Source organism: Odocoileus virginianus, chromosome 27 (genome assembly GCF_023699985.2).
Source record: "Odocoileus virginianus isolate 20LAN1187 ecotype Illinois chromosome 27, Ovbor_1.2, whole genome shotgun sequence".
Classification (NCBI taxonomy): domain Eukaryota; kingdom Metazoa; phylum Chordata; class Mammalia; order Artiodactyla; family Cervidae; genus Odocoileus; species Odocoileus virginianus.
The window spans coordinates 9,630,402-9,652,736 of NC_069700.1; the positions used below are offsets into that span (position 1 = coordinate 9,630,402).

Here is a 22,335-nt window from a genome sequence, read left to right on the forward strand (position 1 = left end):
ACCTCATGTGTATGTGTATGTGCTCAGTTGTTAAGTCATAGCTGAGCAAAGACTCAGTGTCCAAGTATTTGTGATCCCATGGACTGTAGCCCGCTAGGCTCCTCTGTCCATGGAATTTTCCAGACAAGAATACTGAAGTGGGCTGCCATTTCCTCCTCCAGGAGATCTTCCGAACCCAGAGATCGAACTCGCATCTCTTGCATTGCAGGCAGATTCTTTACTTCTGAGCCACCAAGGAAGCCCATATCTCACATACAGATAAAGAAACCCAAGGGCCCAAGTGAGTACAGGACAGTGTGGGCCAAATGTCCACACAAACATGTGCTGAAGTACTGAATAGCGTGACTCACAAGGGATTCATTAGAAAAAAGCTGATAGAAGCAATCACTTCAATACATAAAGGTAGAGAGCCTCATTCTCCAAGCACCATGCTGACCAGAGCATTTTATGCTCATCTGTAAATCTGCACAGGAGAAAATAAGCAATGATCTTAGATCTTACCTCCTAAGCACTGACATTAAAATAATGCATTATTTAAAATGAGCTGCTTAGGTAGTAAACTAACATTCAATGAGCTCATGAAATTAGGAACACTAGAAGAGGAAGTAAGATAATGATACTTGTCAGAAGATATTAAGAAGACAAGTCAATAAAAGGGGTCTGTTCACAGAATGATTCTAAATACAAAATGGTCAGATTGATACTCAGAAGTATGGCTTTTAACAGAAACAACAATAGAGAGGTTTCATTATGTAAATGGCTTATATGTCCGCCCAAAGTGCATGAAGAGGTAATTTGCATCTTTGCTAATTTGCATTTTTGTTGTCACAGAAATGTCAAGGATTTCTCTTGCTGACTTACGAGGGAGGCTTTCATTGGTATACCTTAGCCTTTAGTTAGTTAGCGTTAGTTCAGTCATGTCTGACTCTTTGCAACCCCATGGACTGTAGCCCATCAGACTCCTCTATTGAATTCTCTAGGCAAGAATACTGGAGTGGGTAGCCATTCCCTTCTCCAGGGGAACTTCCCAACCCAGGGATCAAACCCACATCTCCTGCACTGAAGGCAGATTCCTCACTGTCTGAACCACCAGGGAAGCCCATTGCCTTTATGACAGCAAAAAAAAAAAAAAAGAAAAAAAAAAAAGACCACTGTGCTCTCAAGTTGCTCTTAGATAATAACATATGCTCCTGGATGACGATAATAACATCTGTGCTGGACACTGCTCATTGCAGCAGAAGCAGTCATACGAAGCGTGATTATCATCCCAGGTTCAATGCTGAGAGATGGAAATCGCTTGCCCAGGGTCTCGTGGTCACTAACAAATGCAGGCTGGATTTGAATTCCCGTCTCACTCATGGACCCCCAAGCCCAGGCTTCTTTCCACAGTGCCCTGCATATCCAATGGTGCAAACTCTGCAGGTATCATGACCATAACGCTTCAGAAGTTATACAGAAAGATGGCTACATAAGGTCGGTCCTGTGTGTGCATCTTGCTACTTGTCCCACTCGGTGGCACCCATATTTGCCAGCTGAGACCCCTGGATAATTGGTGCCACACTCTGGTCAGCTCTGGAAATGATGCAAATCACACTGATCACATAGGGCTCACAAGTCCACATCTCACATCAGTCCAGAGCTAAATCATATGTCTCACATCTCTTCTGGAGGTCTCGCTGGACTTTCCATCAACATCTTAACTGGATTTCCTCCTCACCACTCCTCAGTCAGACTCTTGGTTTCATGATCCACATTTCATAGGACCCTCCTCTCCTTAGTTCTCAATTATGATGATGATGATGATTAAAATCAGTGCTCTGAAATCCCAAGGTGATGGGCTGTAAACCTCTCTTCTTAGTCACAGACTTGCATTAGAAAGGTCAGTCAACAAGTTTCATTTCAGCTACCTTGACTTATTTTCCCTATCTATCTGCTGAACAATTCTTCAGTTCTCCATCAAATAACTAAAAACAAATGGAAACCCACTCCAGTATTCCTTCCTGGAGAATTCCATGGACAGAGGAGCCTGGTGGGCTATATATAGTTCATGGGGTTGCAGTCTGACATGAGTGAGCACACAAGACATCAGAAGGAAAGAGGAAGAGAGGAGAAGCTCTAATGCTTGAAAGAAGAGTGTGAGTTTAACTTCAGACTGCGCTGGTTTCGAGTCCTTATTCTATATCTCAAGAGGCAGCTATTCATCTTATTCCCTAACCTTGGTCTTGTCAGTCCTCTCTAGCGGTGAAGAACTCGCCTGTCAATGCAGGAGACATAAAAGACATGGGTTCAAGCCCTGGATTGGGAAGATTCCCTGGAGGAGGGCATGGCAACCCACTCCAGTATTCTTGCCTGGAGAATTCCATGGACAGAGGAGCCTGGTGGGCTGCAGTCCATGGGGTCACAAAGAGTTGGACACGATTGAAGCGACTGAGCGTGAGCATGATGAATGGTCTTGTATCATCTGTAAAACAAAAGCAGTAAGGCTCACCTCCTGGGGCGGGGCGGGGCGGGGGGGGGGGGGGGGTTCAGGTTTAAATAGGTCATGCTCCCAGTGTGGTACTCAGCAAAGGATAAAGTTCCTTCCTCTTCTGTTTTCTTTGGTTGAAAAGGAATAAGTAAGTGTTGGCTGCTCAGTCGTGTCGGACTCTGTGCAACCCCATGGACTGTAGCCTGCCAGGCTCCTCCATCCATGGGATTTCCCAGGCAAAAATACTGGAGTGGGTTGCCGTTTGCTTCTCCAGGGGACCTTCCCCACCCAGGGATCGAACCCGGGTCTCCTGCACTGCAGGCAGATTCTTTACCACCGGAGCCACCAGGGAAGCCTTTGACAAGGAGTCGATTCGCCTTATTCGCTCAGCCCCCTTCACTGTCTCCCTTAGGGAACCCCCAGCCCCTGGCCTGCATCCTGCAGGCTGGAAGCATCCTGGGACAGTGAGAGAGGGAGTGAGTGTCTCGTCACCCAGCGAGCGTGGCCGGCCAAACCTGCTCCTCTGTCAATACTGCCACAGGCACACAGATGGCTGAGACAAGGACGTGTGGGGCAACACGCCTGCAAAGGGAGAAGGTAAATGCTAGTTGACACTCTTATTTCCATGAGATTAGGGGGAAGACACTGAGTCTCTGCTCTCTTGAATGTCTTCTGAGCTGAATTCCTACAGGCAAGATTTTTGTCAATGACCCAGAACCGCTTAAGCTTCCAAGAAGCCAAGCAACAAAACACCGCCAGAGCAGATAATAAAACCCGGGTAGCGGGGGTGGAGGAGGCAGTATGGGTCCCATTCACAGGGCTCCAAAAGGCAAGAGGGGCTTCCAGGAAAACAAAAACCAAGAGTTACCATGTCAGCACTACAGCTTCACAAACACCAGCCTCAACAGCAACCAGAAAATGTGAAGCTGCTAGACAATCTGGAGTTTAAAGGAAAAGCATCTTTTTTAAAAATGGAAAATAGGTGAGAACTGCCAATACATGCTGCTGCTGCTGCTGCGGTTAAGTCACTTCAGTCTTGTCTGACTCTGTGCATCCCCATAGACGGCAGCCTACCAGGCTCCTCTGTCCCTGGGATTCTCCAGGCAGGAACATTGGAGTGGGTTGCCATTGCCTTCTCCAATGCATGGAAGTGAAAAGTGAAAGTGAAGTCGCTCAGTCGTGTCCGGCTCTTCTCGACCCCACAGACTGCAGCCCACCAGGCTCCTCCGTCCATGGGAGTTTCCAGGCAAAAGTACTGGAGTGGGGTGCCATTGCCTTCTCCGGCCAATACATAGGGCACTCATTTTTAGAATATCTTCCCAGGTGGCGCTAGTGGTAAAGAATCCACCTGCCAATGCAGGACACCTGGGTTCGATCCCTGGGTCAGGAAGATCCCCTGGAGGAGGGCATGACAACCCACTCCAGTATTCCTGCCTGGAGAATCCCATGAACAGAGGAGCCTGGCAGTCCACGGGGTTGCAAAGAGTCAGATACAGTTGAAGCTATTTAGCAAGCACGCACATTGATACTGAATTTCTTATTAAATGTTTTCATTATGAAGACACACCTAAAAAGAGGCATAGATAGCTCGCTAGCCCGGCCACTTCATAAGATTTTCTTGTTTGATAGATTTAAGAGATTGAAGGCACAGCCATAAATCTTTTCCAAACAAGGAGGATTATAAGTAAAGTAATTAGTTCATTAATTAATTAGACAAACCAGCCATTGACAAGCCTGGGGAAATTCCTCCCACTGCTTTTTTTTTTTTTTTTCCTTTTTCCAGTTTAGGAGGGAAAAACCTGGGAAACAAACATGACCTATTGTAGCTACAGCTCCTCTTTTTACTTTTTTTCCCCAAGCACCCACAAATCCGGGTCACCCGTTTGCTTCCAGGTCTTGCCCAAGTTTAAATCTCTTACCTGCTGCCGACCATCCGGGGCCCTCAAGGGGCTGCCACCGTATCCTGTGTTTGCCCACAGATGCTGCTACACGTCCCGCCCCCAGAGGCACCTGCCTGACCAGACTGTGTCACAGTGGCTGCCAGGGCAAGAGAGATATGTCGGAAAAGGCAAGTGTCTCCCGCTGTCCAGGAGGGGCTGGAGCAAGGATCCCGAACAGCTCCAAGTGATTACAGACCTAAGACTCGAAGCTAATTAATGGAAACTGAAGGGAAGATGGTGACAGCTGAAAGCTAGAGTGTGAAGCTCATGTCATCTGGTGGAGAGAACCCAAGGAGAAATCTCCTAAGGGCAGGACATTAAGGCTTGCACTTGATTTGCTTTGCAGACCTAACACATTGCTGTTGGAAACATGTCTTTACACCCTGGAGAGACTTCATAAGGTGCTGACCTGCTACTAATTCCGGCAGCGCCTGCGCTACAGCCCACAAAGTAACTCTTTGCTCACTGAATTCAAATCACCCAGCTGTCGTCACAGGGAGGGAGGCCCTTCACTCCAACTAAACAAACCGATTTGTTGTCCAGCTTCTGGATCTCCGATCCTCACAAGCAGTCATCTCTAGCATCAAATGCCCCTTTGTCTTCCACATGACACCATCAGGACTCTTTCCTCCTATAAAACATAGTTTAAACCACCCTCTCCCTTAATCCCATCTAAACGAACCCTCTCTCACATCCACACAAGCAATAGACTTAGCTCTTACTTCCCACTGACATAGATGTTTCTATAGTGAAAACATTAATCCAGGGACTTCCCTGGTGGCCCGCTGGTTAAGAATCCATTTGCCAATGCAGGGGACATGGGTTTGGTGCCTAGCCCAGGAACTAAGATAGCACATGCTGCAGGGCAGCTAAGCCCACATGCCACAACTACTGAGCCTGTGTGTTCTAGAGCCCATGCTCTGCCACGAGAGAAGTCACTGCAATGAGAAGTGTGCACGCCACAACTAGAGTAGCCCCCACTTCCACAACTAGAGAGAGACTGTGCCCAGCAATGAAGAGCCAGCACAGCCAGAACACATCAATAACTAAAATTACAAACACAAGCAAAAAGACACAGTCATCCAACTCATGCTTAATGTATAAATCTGGGCAATTGACTTCTTTTCCCAGCCTTAGTTTCTTCGTCAGTAGAAGGCAGATATCAGCAATACCTATATCAGAGAGCCATTGTGAGAATGAAACATTTATTTTTAATGCGTGTATGTATGCAGACATACACACTTAGAGCATGCAAAGTGCTTAGCACAGTACTTTGGGTACATGGTAAGCACTCAGAAAGTGTCTATGCTTTCAGTAGCGTGACTGTTATTACTGTTACTCTGTCACTCGTGCTCACATTTGCATTGGTCTCCACCACTTGATTACTAAACTCTTGAGAAAAGGAGCTATTCTTACACACAGCCCAGAAAATGAGGACGTGACAGGAGTTCAGTACGTGTTAACTGAACAACTAAGCAGCAGCTTGGCAGGGATTCAGGTATTTCAGACTCAACCTACACTGCTGATTACAAAAGCTCATAACCATGTGTGAGTTTGGGCAAAAACAAGTACAATAGTATCTGACTATTTAAGGAGGACAGTGGCAACATACATAAATACTCCTGAGTCTTCAGGGAAATGAATTGTAAGAAGGATTTGGAATAAGAAAAAAGGTCTACTAGGGCCCCCAGACATCTCCAGAAGCATCCTGAAGATAAAGACTGAAGAAAAAGTGAGAAGGTGGCACGGGAGCCACCCAGTCCTGGGCACAGGGACAAAGCTCAGCCTCATGTGCTGGGGGAAGGGAAGGAGCATCTCCCGTGCAAGAGAAATACAGTTCCCTGAAAGGTGTTTTCCAGGCGTGAGTAAGGTAGCCCAGGTCCCAACCCTAACCCCAGCAGTGCTCAGTTCTCCTGCCCCTGGAGACAGACATCCACCTGAATTTACACGGACAGTATTTCCACCCCATGTTCTAGACCACCCTCTCCGTTTCTGCCTGCCTGCCACCTGCTTCGCTTCCACCTGCTTCACAGAGACTTTCTCTGCGAAGTCTCTTGTCTCTCTTAACCTTCAGATACAGACTGTCCCAGGCCAAGGCAACCTCCCAGAACTATCCAGGCTCCTACTGACCTCCCCTCTATAGAGGAGGAGATTGTTCTGGAGAGGTTAGTCATTTTCCAAAGGTCACAACAGTAGGGGCAAGAACTGAGCAAGAATCAAGACCTGGACTGTGACCAGTGCCCTCTTCCCAAAGCAACCTGGTTTCCAACTCTGCAGCACCCTGCCTGCTTGCTGCTTCCATTCCCAGCCCTTCCCAGACTTAGAGATTGCTAAGTCATGACGATAAGCTGCGTTGTCAAGTAGGCCACTGAAACAGGCATCCTTGCTCTGGGAGGACTAAACGATTCGGCTGTTTCTACTCCGTGGTCCCCCTTCTCTGCATCACACATAGGGACCTCCTGCCCATACCAACTGCTGTTCACACGTAGTAGTCCAAGACATCACATCTCCCTAAGATTTCTGAATAATAAGCAAGTTAAATGGCTAATCAATAATATCATGAACTGATTTAAAACTTTTCTTACAGACAGATTTGGATTGGCCAAAAAGTTCATTTGGGTTTCTCCATTAAAAAAATCCAAACAAATTTTTTGGCCAACACAATACTTAATTCTTTTTTTTTTTAATAGGTTATATTTTGCTGGGGTCTTTTTCTCTCAGGCCATGACAATGCTAGTTCAGCAGGAAATATCATACTTTGAATGCCAGAGGCATTAAAAAAATAATCTAAACTAAATTAGCTGTTTTACTCCTAACAACAGACTGGGAACAATAAAAGAACTCAAAGAAAGAAACGAATTTAGCACACTAGAAATCAACAGCTGCTTCTCAAATCAAAGTTACCTGGAACAAGAAACTGCTTAGCAGGGAGAATAATTTACCTTCAACTAACCATGTCAAGCTAGGGGAAAAAAAAAACATTTTGCAAAATAGCCATTAAATTAAATTTTCTTTAGGTGGCATGGGGAAAAGAGAAGAAGGTATATAGTTCAGTTTTACTAAACTCCTAAGAAACTCTGATATACTGTACATACTCCAGGCAAATGGCAAGCTGGGGGGAGGGAGACTCCCAGGAATATATGAATCATAACTGTTAGTCATCCGTTTGGGAAACTCAGGAACAGTTCCTATCAGTTAAATGCATTATTATTTGCTTAGTGGCCAAGATGTAAATTTCCTTGGAAACAACTGGTGAAGACACTACAGACTATGCCCAGCCTCTTCACTGTCCTACTATGTGGCCTGGCAGATTCAGGGTAATTTCATATACTAGTGTGAAGGAGAAATGAATATATTTAATTAATATACACATACACATAGGCACATGCATGAACACAGAACTTTGGGCTTCCCAGGTGGATCACTGGTAAAGGATCCACCTGCTAATGCAGATGTGGGTTTGATCTTCCTGGGGTGGGAAGATCCCCTGTAGGAGGAAATGGCAACCAACTTCAGTATTCTTGTCTGGAAAGTTCCATGGACAGAGGAGCCTGGCGGGCTACAGTTTACGGGGTCACAAAGAGTTGGATACAACTGATCACATGCACACAGATAGGCATGTGTATACATTCCTAATCAAGAGGAGGATCTAGTGTTTGGGGTCTGAAGCTGATAAAGTTAGATAAGGGATGGAGGGGTGAATAGGGACAGGAGTGGGTCTTTAAACAAAGAGTTCACAAAATTATCCGCATAAAGTTCGATACTGGGCCTTAGACGGGGTCTGTACAAGTGAGACACTTTGAACTTGAAGTGGTATTAGCTTGCAGACAGCTGTGCCTGGTCCATAACACACTCACGTGTATTCGAGCAACTCAGGGTGGGGGGCGCCTGTCAGAGGCCAAGTTCTACATCGTTCATTACAGTCCTCTTTCAGCATCAAGTGTATCGTAAATACTTTAGCACACATTTTTGCTGAGTTCAGGTGGCCATGGGAGAAATGTTTACACAGTGTGTTTTAGACAAGCTGCTAAGTGAATTCCAGTATGCAGCTTTCCTACCGGCAGGAAAACCTGCCGTCCACAGTAATGGATTGGGCAGCCATGCCTACTGTCTGGAAACTCACCTAAAGGTACCTAAGAGAGTATCTTGGACCAGAGTCACCGTGTAGCTAAACACAGTGGTTACAATTAAATGTGGACGGCGTGGGTTGGAACGGCACCCCTGAAATCAATGAGCTTAGGTTGGGGCTCAGGCGAAGCTGGGGAAATGACCATTTGCAACACATGGTTTTCCGCCTCCGCCCCACACTGGGAACCCAGGGCAGGGAGAGTCTTCTATTATAGCCTCTTAGTTATGGCCGGAGAAAAGGAGAAGAGAGAAAAACTCTGAGCGCCTCAGCATGAAATCAATCCATAGAGCTCTTTTTCACCATAAGAAAAACATGTACCCTGAAAGAAGATTCGAGAATCACAGGCTTCTGGGATTTGAGGCAAATGTCCACCTTAGGCCAGCAGAAGGTCATTCCTGTTCCATTAACTTTCAGGAAGTAGATTAGCCCCTTCCGGGCTTTCTTTGTTCAGGCTCTCGGAGCTCCAGGGTGCCAGTGGAGTGTCGCTTAGATCAGCAGCGGTGGCTAGAATAGAAATCTGAAAATAACACGATCGCTCCGCCACGCCAACTCACTACTTTTAATTGTGGCTTATTAAAGATGTAAATAGAAGAAGAATTATGTTCACCTCTACTACAATCTCATTGCTGCAGTAAAATGACACTGCTTCTGCTTCTGTGCAAAAAGGAATACTTCTACTTTGCGTAATTATCACCGCAAGTGGAAGGCAATGATTCACCAATTTTCCAACAGCAGCATGATTCACATGTTTCTGCCTGTTGTTGGACAGAGGCAGGTAGACAGAATGATTCATTTAAAAATCGCCCAAAAGAAGAAAAGGCACGTCCGTCAAAAGATGAAATCTAAAAAATTCTGAACCCTTCTTAGTAGGTAGTACAGAAATGCAAGCCTGCTTGAGGAAATTCTGCAAAGAATTTAAGCCAAAAAGGGGCTAAAACCAAAGTGAGAAAGAATCAAGAGGGAACGTGAAACTAACTACCCAACAGGAATTGAATTTTGTCTTAGAAATGTCATTTTCTTCAGTTACTAATGAGAAAAACAATTTCCCAAATCTTCTTTTACCCATATTCTCACAGGACCTAGTTTGTGAAATTAGAATGAGACTTATATCTTGTGGATGATTATTGATACAATATAAGATTGCAAACAAATACACAAGAAAAGTATGCTTGAAACACCGTGTTAAAAATTAAACTAAGGGCCAGACACAAAAGGACAAATATTATATGATTCCAGGTAGACGTGGTACCCAAAGTCGGCCAACTCTTAGAGGTGGAAGTAGAGTAGAGGGCACTAGGGGCTGGGAGAGGAAGGAACGGGGAGTTCACGCTTAATAGGTACCGACTTTCTGTTTGGGGAGATGAAAGAGCTCTGGAAATGAACAGTGCCGATGGCTGCACAATATTGTGAATGCACTTAATACCACTGAGTCGTTACACTTAAAATTGGTTAAAGTGGCCAATTTTGTGTTATATATACTTACTGCAATTACATGTATATATGTGTGTGTGCGAAGTTGCTTCAGTTGTGTCTAACTCTGTGCAACCTATGGACTGTAGCCAGGCTCCTCTGTCCACAGGATTCTGCAGGCATGAATACTGGAATGGATTGCCATGCCCTCCTCCAGGGATCTTCCCAACCCAGGGATCAAACCCACCTCTCTTACCTCTCTCTTGCATGGCAGGTGGGTTCTTTACCACTGGCGCCACCTGGGAAGCCCTATAATATATATATATATATATATAATAAATATATATATCTCATATTTAAACATAAAATTCAGGACACATGCTGGATTTATGGCTGGGTTCCCAGGAGACAGTGCTGCTGCTTCCCTGACTCTCTCAAGTGGATGAGGGTAGGACAGGCAAGGGAAGGGATGAGGCCAGTGTGGATGCTCACCACTCCTGCAAAGCGGGGGACAGCTGCAGCTGAGATAAGCCTCTGAACATTGGCACCAGCATGGGAGCCAAGCATTCAGAAGTCCTGATTTAAATGCATTAAGCGGATCTGATCTTTTGCAGGCTCTTACTCAATTTCATAGAGCAGACAAGCACTCCAAAATTTGTCAACTTAATAAATACAGATTTGGGTTGAATTTGTACAGTATGCGCTTGTAGGTTCACTGGCCATGACCTTTGATGGTCGGAACTGAACTTCCCCTTTCACTAAATGTCACTCCAAGTTCCAGACGGCATTTGGAAGCAAACGGCACTCTGTGCCCATTACTAAGTGTTTCTTAGTATCCTAAGTTTGGTTTCAAACAGGCAGAAGAAGCAGAGCATTTAGCGTTCCTGCAATGTACTCACTCCCAAACTCTGTTTTACTATGAAGAGCAAGTTCCGTCTACATGACCGCCCAACACAGGGAACAGGCCCTTACACAAGTGGCTAATTTGATGACCTCCCAGTATCACTGAAAAAGGATGCTGGTCCTGAAGACAGTTGAAAATAATCCCTTTCTCATCAACTCCAACCAAGTAGATTAGGTCCTTGGAGGGCTCTAGTTTCTCTGAAAGCAGCAGAGTGCAAGCCAAGTGCCCTTAAACCAGTGGAAGAAACCACCCGAGTGGAGATTGGAAATCAGAAGTGTTTGAAAGAGGTAGGGGGTGATGGCAGGGTACAGGCAGGGGGTCGGGGAGAGACCATGGTTGGAATGCTAGCTTTATTCCTACAAGCCCATGTGATACCCTTCAACACCAATAACCTCATCCTTTATAATAACATATAATTTGAATGGAAAAGTCACACCCATTGTCCTTCAATTTTGTGTGTGTGCATGTGAGGATCAGATGAGATGAAACAGGTACAGACACAAAGAAATCGATGTATAAAGTATTCTTAAATTAATTTTCTCCTTAAAGGGGAAAATGTACAAAATGTGTCTCCCAGGTTTTGCTGAGGAAGCTTTTAAAAAAGACTCTACTAGTATTTATGGGATATCCACCATTTTAAAGGGTTACTGCTATTGCTCACAAGCAACACAGGGCAGGTAAGACATGTCTTTAATTTTGAGAAACTTTGAGTCTTAACAGCAGATAAGTAAATCTTGGCTAAGTCTGATCACGACCCTCTCCCATCCCCAGACCTTCAGTGGCTCTCCACCATTTCAGAATATATTCTGACCTTAATATGAGAGTAATTCAATTGTTCATCTGTAAAATGGGGATACCTACGTTGCAGGGAATTGTGATCAGAGCTAATTTATGTAAAGCACCAATGAATGGCACAGGCTGGTGTAAGGTGGCTATTCAATTAGTAATTCACATTAATTAGTATCATCATCATCATTATTAAATCAGCCTCTTTCCTCCTAAGCTCTCATTATTGCACCTCACATACCTTACCCTGGACCCAAAGCAGTCCCTGGGGTTCCTCTGGCACACAAGGCCCGTCCCTTCTTACCTCTGCCATCTGGGATCCTAGCTCGCTTCCATGTCGGGCTCAGAATGCCTCCTCCAGATCCTCACCACCAGCAAGGAGACCAAGTCTGTCACTTCTCTGTTTTCTCACAGCATTTCCTCACCTTCCCTAACTGAACTCACTCATAGTTTCCCCTTCCGTAACTAATCATAAATTCATAAACTCAGTTTGAAGGAAGGCAAAGGTTGGAAAAGTTTGATTACCAAATGAGGACCAGTCCAACTGAATACCATTGACAGTAACATGATGACATTGTTTAGTCACTAAGTCATCTCCAACTCTTTGTGACCCCATGGGCTGTAGCCCTCCAGGCCACTCTGCCCATGGAATTCTCCAGGCAAGAAGACTGAAGAGGGTTGCCATTTCCTTCTCCAGGAGATCATCCCCACCCAGGGCTTGAACCCACATCTCCTGCATTGGCGGGCAGATTCTGCACCACTGAACCACCAGGAAAGCCCGACATGATAATAACAGCTAACATTTTGTCACAGCTTTAACTTTTCATTTCATTCTCACAACTCTGATAGATGCTGCGTAATTTCTCCTAGTCCACGGATGGATGAACCAAGACCCAAGGAGGTTAAGGAACTTGCTGAACATGACACAGCTGGTTAGGGGCAGATTTGTATTCAGACTCGGGCACTTTGTCTCAAGAACCTCTGCTCTTACGCTGCATGACATTGTTTGCCAACAGCATTATAGCAATTTATTATGTCCTATTTTAAAAAACCTCTAAGGACCGTAATCAGTTCTCTCAGGGCTGGGTTTTAAAACTTTAGATCCATCAAGGTGTCCTGTTCTGTACTGAGATCCTTAAAGTCTCAGGAACGGACTTTCTGATTGGGCTACTCTAGCTTGCAGACTCCTCCGCGTGCACGCACCAACACTAAACCACCTCAGGGAACTGGGGCCACAGGATCAGCCGGTGGACCCACACTCGTGGTCTGCAGAGGGCAGTTCAAGATAAGCACCTACCACCCCAAGGAGCACCCGAAGCTGTAATGAAACGTACAGTTGTCTGTTGCCTACTGGAGTTTCTGTCACAAGGTAGTTAGGATGCTTTCGAGTACTGGCTCTCACAAAAGGGCAATTCGACAGTCAGTACCTCCTGCTAAATGAACCGGAGCAGTCACTGCGCAAGGCCGCAGCCCTGTTGCCAAGTGCACCAGAGAATAACCAACACTGTGCATTCATCCACCTAAGCCCTGGTCTGTTTCTTAATGCGTCTTCTAGAGAGCCGAAGGGTCTGGCTTTCACATGAACGCGATGCTCAGGACAGGAAAAGAAGAAAATTCAGTAAAGGTTTCTTCACTGTGGCAAGCAAAGATCAACTCACATGCAAGGCTGAGAAGTGATGTGGTGTTTAACGCATCTCATCAGTAGCCAACGTTGTTGACTGGCCAATTTCTTAAAATCTGCTCATCTAACGCTGGCTCAACTTTTAGCATAATTTTATATACAAGAAAACAGAAAGCTGGGTAAGAATAGCATGCAAAGAAAAAAAAACTGGCAAATATCAATCTTGCTGAAGAACTCGTTAATTCTAATAGTTTTGTCTATAGATCCTCTTGGACTTTTATGTAGACAGCTATATCACTTATTCAATATTAATGAAAATATTTTGGTTCCTTTTTTTAAAAAAAAACCTGGCAAACCTCAAATTGAAATTCTCTATTCCCAGCTTACTGACTGTAACTAAAACATTAATAAGAAAAATTATGTTATAAAATAATATACAGTATTAAACATTCTTACCCTGATGACAAAATATTCTTTAAAAAGATGTGTAACATGCCTCACACATTCATCTCCAACAAATCCCATTCTGAATTCCTTGCAAACAAGTGCCAATGATGATGGTTTTAGTGGCATTTTTAACACGTGACACTAAAAAAACCATTCTACTCCCCCATTTGAAAAAGAAATTTTGAGGATGTCAAATTAATTTTGAAGATGACTTTTCATTCTATTTAAGCCAAGATATTTTTTCTCCTTTGATATTTTAACCAAATAGAATTCTTAGAAATGAAAAAATAGTAACAAGTATATTTCCAGAGCAGAATAGCCTTTCAGAATTGAAAATGTTACATCAATGCTTTCCTGCTATCCACTCTTGGCTTTTTAAATTCCCTTAGGAAAAAATACCACCTATTCATAGTACGTTGCCAGCACTGGATGTGTTATTTCTTTGGATTTATGATTTGGCTGATATGATTTTTCATGACATAATACAGTTTTTTTTTTAAAAAAAGCAATTTCTAGTAACTTCACAGATATGGCTACTGAGAAGCTGACATGATCCTCCCTGATGTTAGAATTTTCAAATACCAAAGATCCACCCTATTTCTTTAATGAAAATGGTCTGATGCTGAATCCAACAACTTTTGTAAAAATTATTTAACCAAAACATTTCCTTTATATCATTTCTATAACAAGGTAATTAGCACTGAGCTTATCTGAAAAATGTTACATCTCACCTGAAGGGTTACTTGTATATTCAAAAATGAATTCTTTCTTTTCTTCTCACCTTCCATAAATATGCACTGAGCTAAATTATGTGGCAGAATGGGCTTAATACTTGGAATACAAGGTTTAAAATAAACCAATCTCTACCGTCATGAGCCACCCACAGAGATAGCTATGTAAACAAAGAGCTGCAGGACATGGAGAAGGAAGAGGGGACATTTCTATTTGCCTCAATGAAACAGGAGTCCACTGGGTAGAGAAACAGAATTTCACGCAGAAGAACCAACGTGAAGAAAGGCGTGGTTATTAAAATACACAGCATGTTCAGAGTAGAGAGAAGTGTGTGGAGAGATGCGAGGGGTGGCAGATGAGGTTTAAACACTGAGCTGATAATGAGTTCCTGCTGCTGCTGCTAAGTCGCTTCAGTCGTGTCCGACTCTGTGCGACCCCATAGACAGCAGCCCCCCAGGTTCCGCCGTCCCTGGGATTCTCCAGGCAAGAACACTGAAATGGGTTGCCATTTCCTTCTCCAATGCATGAAAGTGAAAAGTGAAAGTGAAGTCGCTCCAAGGGGGTCTCAAATATCATGCGATGAAATTCACATTATCTCACAGGGAAGAAAAAGCTAATGAAAATGCTTTAAATTTTTCCTTTCATTTCATCCTATTCATTCATTACTATGAAAAATACCAAGAGAGCTTTTTTTAAAGAAAGAAGTACCGATCACTCTCACGCTGCAAACATCTTTCCTGTTTGCTTTATTCACTTATAGTCTTTGTTGACAGGCACCCATTCCCATCATGACTTTGTGACCAATATGCGTATGCAATTTTAAATTACGAATTTTACGCTTAACATTGTATTAGAAACCAGTCTTCTGTACTTCCACACACTGTCAAGGGTTTTCAGGAATAATTCAGTCTGATCCTTTTCTTTAAGATGGTAATGCTCAAAATAGTAGGATGAATGGAATACAGAAAGGAAAGACTGGAGGCAAGAATACTCTTTCGGGGCTTCCCTGGGGGTCCAGTGGTTAAGAATCCGCCTTGTCACGCAAGGGACATCAGTTTAATCCCTGGTCCGGGAAGATCCCACATGCTATGGAGTGACTGGGCCCACCACCCCAACTACTGAGTCCACACGATACAACTACCAAAGCCTGAGTGCCTAGAGCCGGTGCTACAACACAAGAAAAGCCACTGCAATGAGAAGCCCGTGCACGGCAGCTAGTAGCCCCAGCTCACAGCAACGGGAGGAAGTCCACGCACAGCAACGAAGACCCAGCACAGCTAAAAAGTAAAATAAACCTTAAAAAAAAAAAGGCAGAATACTCTTTGGAAGTGGCTGCCCTGGTCCAGGCAAGTGATGCTAACAGCCTGAAAGAGAACTTAGGTGAGGAAAGGAGGAGAGTGGCTAGTCTGTAATCTATTTAAGAGGCAAAACTACAGCATGTGGTCAAGACATGACACACAGGAAGAGGAGGAGGTGACCGGCCTCAGTGACTAGCCGGTTGGTGACCTTGTTTCTCTAAACAAAGAACCCATAAAGGGAGACAGGAGAGTGACAGGTACAGGTTTAGACTCAAGGTGAAGACACCTTTGGAATATTCAAATCAGAGCCATCGGGGGGAGTTGGAAGTCAGTGACCTTAAACTCTGCGGAGAAAGGGGAACAATGTTAGTCATTTGAGCGGAGCTGATAATGATGCCACGAAGCAGTGAAGCCTTCAGGGCGCGCGCGTGCAGGAACCAACATGGGTGAGTTTCAGTTTTCACTCCGACAGTGTGCAAACGTGGCCGTTTAATTCTAACTTCTTTTGAGGCTAGAGCAAACACCTCCCTTCAAAGCTCTCAAACTGTCACCAAGGAAGGGTACCTTCCAAGGCAATCAACGTGAGCTTTGATGACGCCTATTACAAGACAATTCACTGCGTTTCCTGAACTGGTGTGGTTTCACTCACAGTTAGACCAAACCACACAGCTGCTCTGAAGGGCTGATGTAATTATTAGCCCGTGATGGTATCAGGAGAAGAGCGAGTTGTAACACATCTCATCGAAGGCATGCCTGGTGCCGCTTTACCGCCCAGCGGCTCAGGGACGCAGAGGGTAACTAGCTCCTCTGAACTAGAACATATTCTGAGAGCTTTCCGACCATGGTCTTCAGGGAGGGTGCTGAGCTTGCTCTTTCCTTCCACCTGCCTTCCAGAAGCAGGGCCCAGGGGTTAGGAGGCCATTCGGAAACCCTGCAATTCTCAAGCCTGCCTCGTGCTAAGCAGCACAAGTGACATAGTTTCTAGCGAGACACATGCTCTTTTAAAAGCAGTTTTTCTCTTTTCCAACTGTGGACAGCTACTTGAAATACTCCAGGCACCGCTAAAGACCTTCCAAACAGCAAAGCCAGCACCTGGTGTTTTGCGAAAATCACACACTTTATCATTTCTTTAATTTTCTCCCCGGTTATCGCGTAAAGCCTTTAACAAAGGCTCGAAGATGCTTATATCAGTAACTTATATCTGGAAGAGGTCACACAGAGGAAAATCGAGTCAGGTCTCCACGAAGCATATATTAAAAAGCCTCTTTTGCCCTTAACACTGCTTTGGAAACCCATGCATTTCTTTCCTTCCCTTAACTGAGAATCTGAGAAAAAGCCCCATCCACGCTGGTCGACTCTCTGCTTACCAAACCCCCAGCAGCTGAGGTTAGGTGGAGACCCAGAAGAAGATGCTTTCCTGTCCCCAGGCTCAAATGTACTCTTAACACAAGCTTAAGTCAGCTTTGGCACAACTGTGCTAGGAAAAACCGAGACAAAGCAAGAGTCAAAAGAAAGGCTGCAGAAAGTGTTTGGTGCCTGGGGTAGTGGTTATCTTGGCAGCTAATAAATTTCCTGATTCCCCTACTTGTTCCCTCCTCGGCCAGCCAGACTTCTGTGAGTTCTTTGGTTTAGTTTCTGACTTGAACTAGCTGTCCGATGCTCTGCCGGTTGTGGATCCTCCATCAAAGCCCTGCAGGAGACGCCCCAAAAGCAAACACCACATCTCTTCTGGATCACCCAAGGCTGGGCTGGAGGTGGAAGAGGGAAGGAGAGGGTCAAGCATCACCATCACCATCTGTCAAAGTGAGAGTCAGATCCTGAATCTGCCACCACCACTGCGGGTGCATTGACTCTGTGTCCGCTGCAGCTCAGCTTTATCCTTCCAGCAATGGGACCGCTCTCCTGCCACCCAAACGGACAACCTGTGAGCCGAGCAGCTCAAAGTAACAGCATTCAGAACGAATGGCCACAGAAGCAGAGGAGGCTCTGGGAACCAAGGATACAGCATCCAAGTGACAGAGCACCATGCCTCCCTCCCGTTCTTCTCCCATCCTATCGGCTCCCTCTAGTCCTGCACCCACAGCTGATATTTCTGCTCTGTGAGACGTGGGGTTAGGGTTCCTGTCATTACCAGGGAACAGTCAAGAGTCAGCGGTAACACAGCAAGAGACATAACCAGGTTTCTAAAGGAGCCGCTGACCTAGGGGAGCATTTCACACATTTAGACATAAAGGGGTTTCTCAGGGGTTCAGAGAATACGCTGACTCCACATCCTGATAAGGTCAGGAGATAGAAGAGCGATCACAACCCTCAACGGTTTGACACTGCTCAGATCAACGAGCAAGTATTTCCTGGGCACATTAAGATGTGCTCAGATCTGGACCCTCTGCTGCGGGCAAGGAGACCAAGAGGAGGATGAAGTAGCCTCAGAGAGTTACTCGCACACCTCAGTGCGGAAGAGCTCTCTGCGAGGAGTTTCCTGGGCTCAGCACCCTCAGAAATTGTGACTCATCGAGCCCCGTGTTGCTAAATCTGCAGCTTTAATACACACATCCCGGCGATTCTGCTGCAGGGGGTGCTGGGGCTTGGACCACCTTTGAGAACCACTGGGCTATGACCTGATTCCTGTCCTCAAGTCTACAATGCACACAGTGGTGCACAGCCAAGGATTTAAAAAAAAATTTTTTTTTAAGATGCAGGCTGTCATTGGTACAGGAGTTCATAAGGAGAAGTCAGTCGTTAGGTCCTGAGGATTCAGGGTAGACATTCTGAGTGTGAGCCAGGCTTGGTGGTCAGGAAGGACTTGAATAAAAAGAGACAGCCCCATGCAATCATCTTAACCCAACCCCTCTGTTCAGCAGCACAAGGCATAATAGAAGACGGAGAAGGGGCTACAAGGCCACCACGGAACAGGTAGAGAGGCTTCGTACATCGACTGCAGGAGGAGACGGTCACCAGGAAAATCATAAAACTGGCATCTCCAGCTAACACTGTGTTTGCATTTTTTCATTCTGCCACATTCATGTGGTTTCCTGCACTTCGTAATTTAACATTTGTAAGAGAAAAAAAATGCTGTTATGAAACCCAAATAATGCACCACTCTGAGGCTGACAGCCAGCCAGCTGCTAACAAGAGTGACATGTGAACATCATTTAACGTGTCATTCACAGCTCTGCTTCAGAATAAGGGATACCGAGTAAGAAAGAGAAATCATAAATTCCATTCAACGTGAAACAAAGTTTGGGGCTCTTCGGGGTTAAAGGACTGACAGAAAACCCATGACACAGTGACATCGAGCACAGAGAAGGAAGAAGTTAGATCCCCAAGAGAAAAAATAGAGGATAAGAATTCAAAAGCAACCTATCTTATTTATTCTAATATTATATTCATAAAACACTATGCCATGTTTTCTTTAGTGCTGCAAAGGAATAAATTATGAGCCAGACACTGCAAAGCCTGCTTGTCCAAAGGGCTGTGTCACCAAACAGAAGGAAGGAGCAACCCCTGGTGCCTGCACCCGTTTCTTCGCAGCGGCTGGTCCAATGAGCCCCCTGCCAATGACGACTTCCCAAGGGCACACCATAAATTCAGAGAAGCAAGAATCAAAAGGTATAATTATTTCATTAACTTCACTAGAGTGAACCGTGGAATTTCACATTTGCAAGCCACCCTGGACACCCTCAAGACAGTGGTGCTTTTACAGGTGACTCATTCCAAGAGGGTGGATAAGTGGTCCGAGGTCACCAAGATATGTGAGCAGAACTGGGCTTCCATCTGAGGCCTTTGTTTCCAAGAAATACATTGAAGTAGGCTGATAAAACTTCCTTGGAAGTCCACATTATTTTGGTGTTGAGTTTGGAATTTATTATTTATTTATAGCTTGGCAAATTTGCATTCCACCGCCCCACCTACCCCCAAATCAAGACTGTCGTTCCAGGACACCATGTTTAGTTAAAAGGTTCACAATAGGGACTTCCCTGGTGGCTCAGTAGTTAAAAATCCACCTTCCATGCAGGGGATGCAGACTTGATGCCTGGTCGGAGGACTAAGATCCCACATGCCTCTAGAGCAACTAAGTCCTTGTGCTACAACTACTGAGCCAACACAAGACCCTGCATGACACAACAAGAACCCCACATGCTACAACTAAGGCCCAACGCAGCCAAATAAATAAATATATATATATTTTTAAAAGGTTCACAATAGATCCTGTTGAATAGGCTCTGGAAACTCACAATGCCTCTCACCTTGCTCATCCCAATACTTCATTTAAAGGATAACAAATGTGCCACTAGACTGAATCTATTGTCTCTCATGTGATTAATCCAATATTCTCTCCAGTGAAATGCAATACATGGAAGATAAAGTTTGTTGCCTATGTGTTTAGTTGGGCTCTTCCTGGTCTTTCCTAAAACCACCAATGCATTCCGCTCAAATCCTACTCTTCTGCAAATTTCAGAAATGAACACGCTAAGTCAACTTCATTGTTCTTTCGGCTCTCTGGCACTTGATCAACATCTCCTCAACATCCTGTTGCTCGGGTTGTAGAGAACTTGAATAAGATGTCCTGGGACACCAAACCAACAATGATGGATGAAATTTACTGCTGATGGATGCCAAGCCCTTCGGATGACTTACCCAAGACCATTTGCATTTCAGGATCGTCCGTGCAGACCGAGGTCTCCTCTTCCTCTCTTGTTCATGGTCTGTAGCAGCACCACTTGGGAGGCCTCAACATCAGCTCTCTCATTTTGCTCCAGACTGCTGCAGTAAAACAAAACACAACACCAAGTCAGAATGAAAAATAAATGCCACTTCAAGCAGTTCGTTGATATTCAGGGGGAAATCCCTGGCCTTTCTCAGATGTATATTTTATAACCTCAAACAAGCATGTTAATTACCAGAACGAATCTATCGCACAACCCATCTCCATATGGTACTTTGAAATGCCGGTGACAGGGAGGGTTGGGGTTGAGGGGGAAGACAACAAAGTCCCTACTTGTTAGATGCTGCATCTTAAGACACTTACCACTGGTAATGTGCTTGCAAGATTTCAAGTTTACTAACTGAAATAAGAAATTAAAGAATTCGTGATGTTGAAATAGAGATACTGACGTGCAGTTCTCGAGGGCAGAAAGTAGAGAAAGTTATGTTTTGAATTAAAATTCATCTGATTCTGCCCATGAAAGACTCAAACTGAAGGAGCTAATATTAGTAGTTTTCAACGAAGAACTACTAGGATTAAACAGAAATGGCAACGTGTGAGAGAAAGGACTTTTTCCATTTTGTGCTCCAAACAGGTAATTGATGGGCTTTCGTTCTGACTTGGTCTATCGTGACAAATAACCTCCACCCAAGCTGGAAAGAGGCATTTACTTCACACACTGAATATATAATGAATGGGTAAAATATGCATGCCTCTTAACCCCCACTCAGAGCAGCTGATAAAGCCCACACATTAGAACTGTGTGTGACAAGTCACTCTGAAAAGTTCTCCACTGGGCTGTGAGCTTCCAAGGCTCACTGGTCACAGGGTGCTGTTCAAGCTTCTTCGGATGCTTAGTCAACCCCCCCCCCCCCTTTGTTCTTTGACAATGACCATTTGAGAGCCTGGAAATGATCCTCAAAAGATGTCTGCACCCTTTCTGAGGCTTTTCTGAGCTCTTCCGCATCGATTCTGAAAGCCCACTGGAAGGCTGTCACCCCGTTCTCTAACTATGGTGACTGCACCCCACTTGTAACTGGAAAGCCTCTATGCATCTCCAAAGGTCCTGAATCAAGGAGCTCACCACGCACTGACCCAGTTGTAAGAGACAGTATACACGTTTTGCACCTCACTAGGCTGCTGTGTGAATAATCAATTCCTTGAAAGCCTTCTGAAGCTATTACTTTATAGAATACTCAATGTTTTTTAAGAGGACTTGGGTGGGGGGTGTGGACTGCTGGTTAAATTTATGTTGGCACTTCAACATTTTGAGGAGGAGAAAGCCACTTTGGTTAATGTTTAAACAAGTGAGTTGAGTGTAAGGCCATTATATTTTCAGTCTAGCTGGAAGAGCAAATGCCTGAAAATGGCCAAAGCTCTTTTATTTTTCTTGATGCTATCAATACCCACTGAAAGTGAGGTTGTAACGATTTTATTAGTTTTCTGAGCAGTTTTCATGAAATGTAACTCAGCTCCCACTCAAATGTGTAACAGTAACATATTGATACAAATCAACATGAGCCAGGAAGTTCAAAGCATGACAAACTGTCTTCAGTTTACCGTTTTGGTAAAAACAGAATTTGGAAGAGAGGAGGATTTAAGCAAACCCACTGAGAGTTACTGGCTGGTATCAATCTTCTTTTACTAAAAATAAACTGCTGCAATTCTCTTGTTACCAGCTTTATGTACTGGTATTTTAGAACTAGAAGTGTCTTTGTCATCTAGTCCAAGATTCTTCTGCAAATAAAGCTGCTGGCCCAGAGAGGGTGAAGGACCTCTTAAAGTCACCCAGCAAGTTAATTTGGGCCTTGACTAGACTCTGGGTTTAATCACTCATGCCCTCTGACTCTTAATGGGCATAATAATGTCACTGAATACAATGTAATATGTTGCTTT

The 22,335-nt window shown here is 44.6% G+C and overlaps 1 protein-coding gene across 13 annotated transcripts in view; it reads right to left on the bottom strand.

Moving 5' to 3' along the window:
- The window catches only part of ATXN1 (ataxin 1), a 402,928-nt gene that overhangs the window by 272,068 nt on the left and 108,525 nt on the right, over positions 1-22,335 (bottom strand). For all 13 annotated transcript variants that reach the window (XM_070456167.1, XM_070456166.1, XM_070456168.1 and 10 more), the window contains one exon: positions 20,373-20,498. The gene's annotated coding sequence lies outside the window, so the exon portion shown is untranslated. The remainder of the gene's footprint in view (positions 1-20,372; positions 20,499-22,335) is intronic.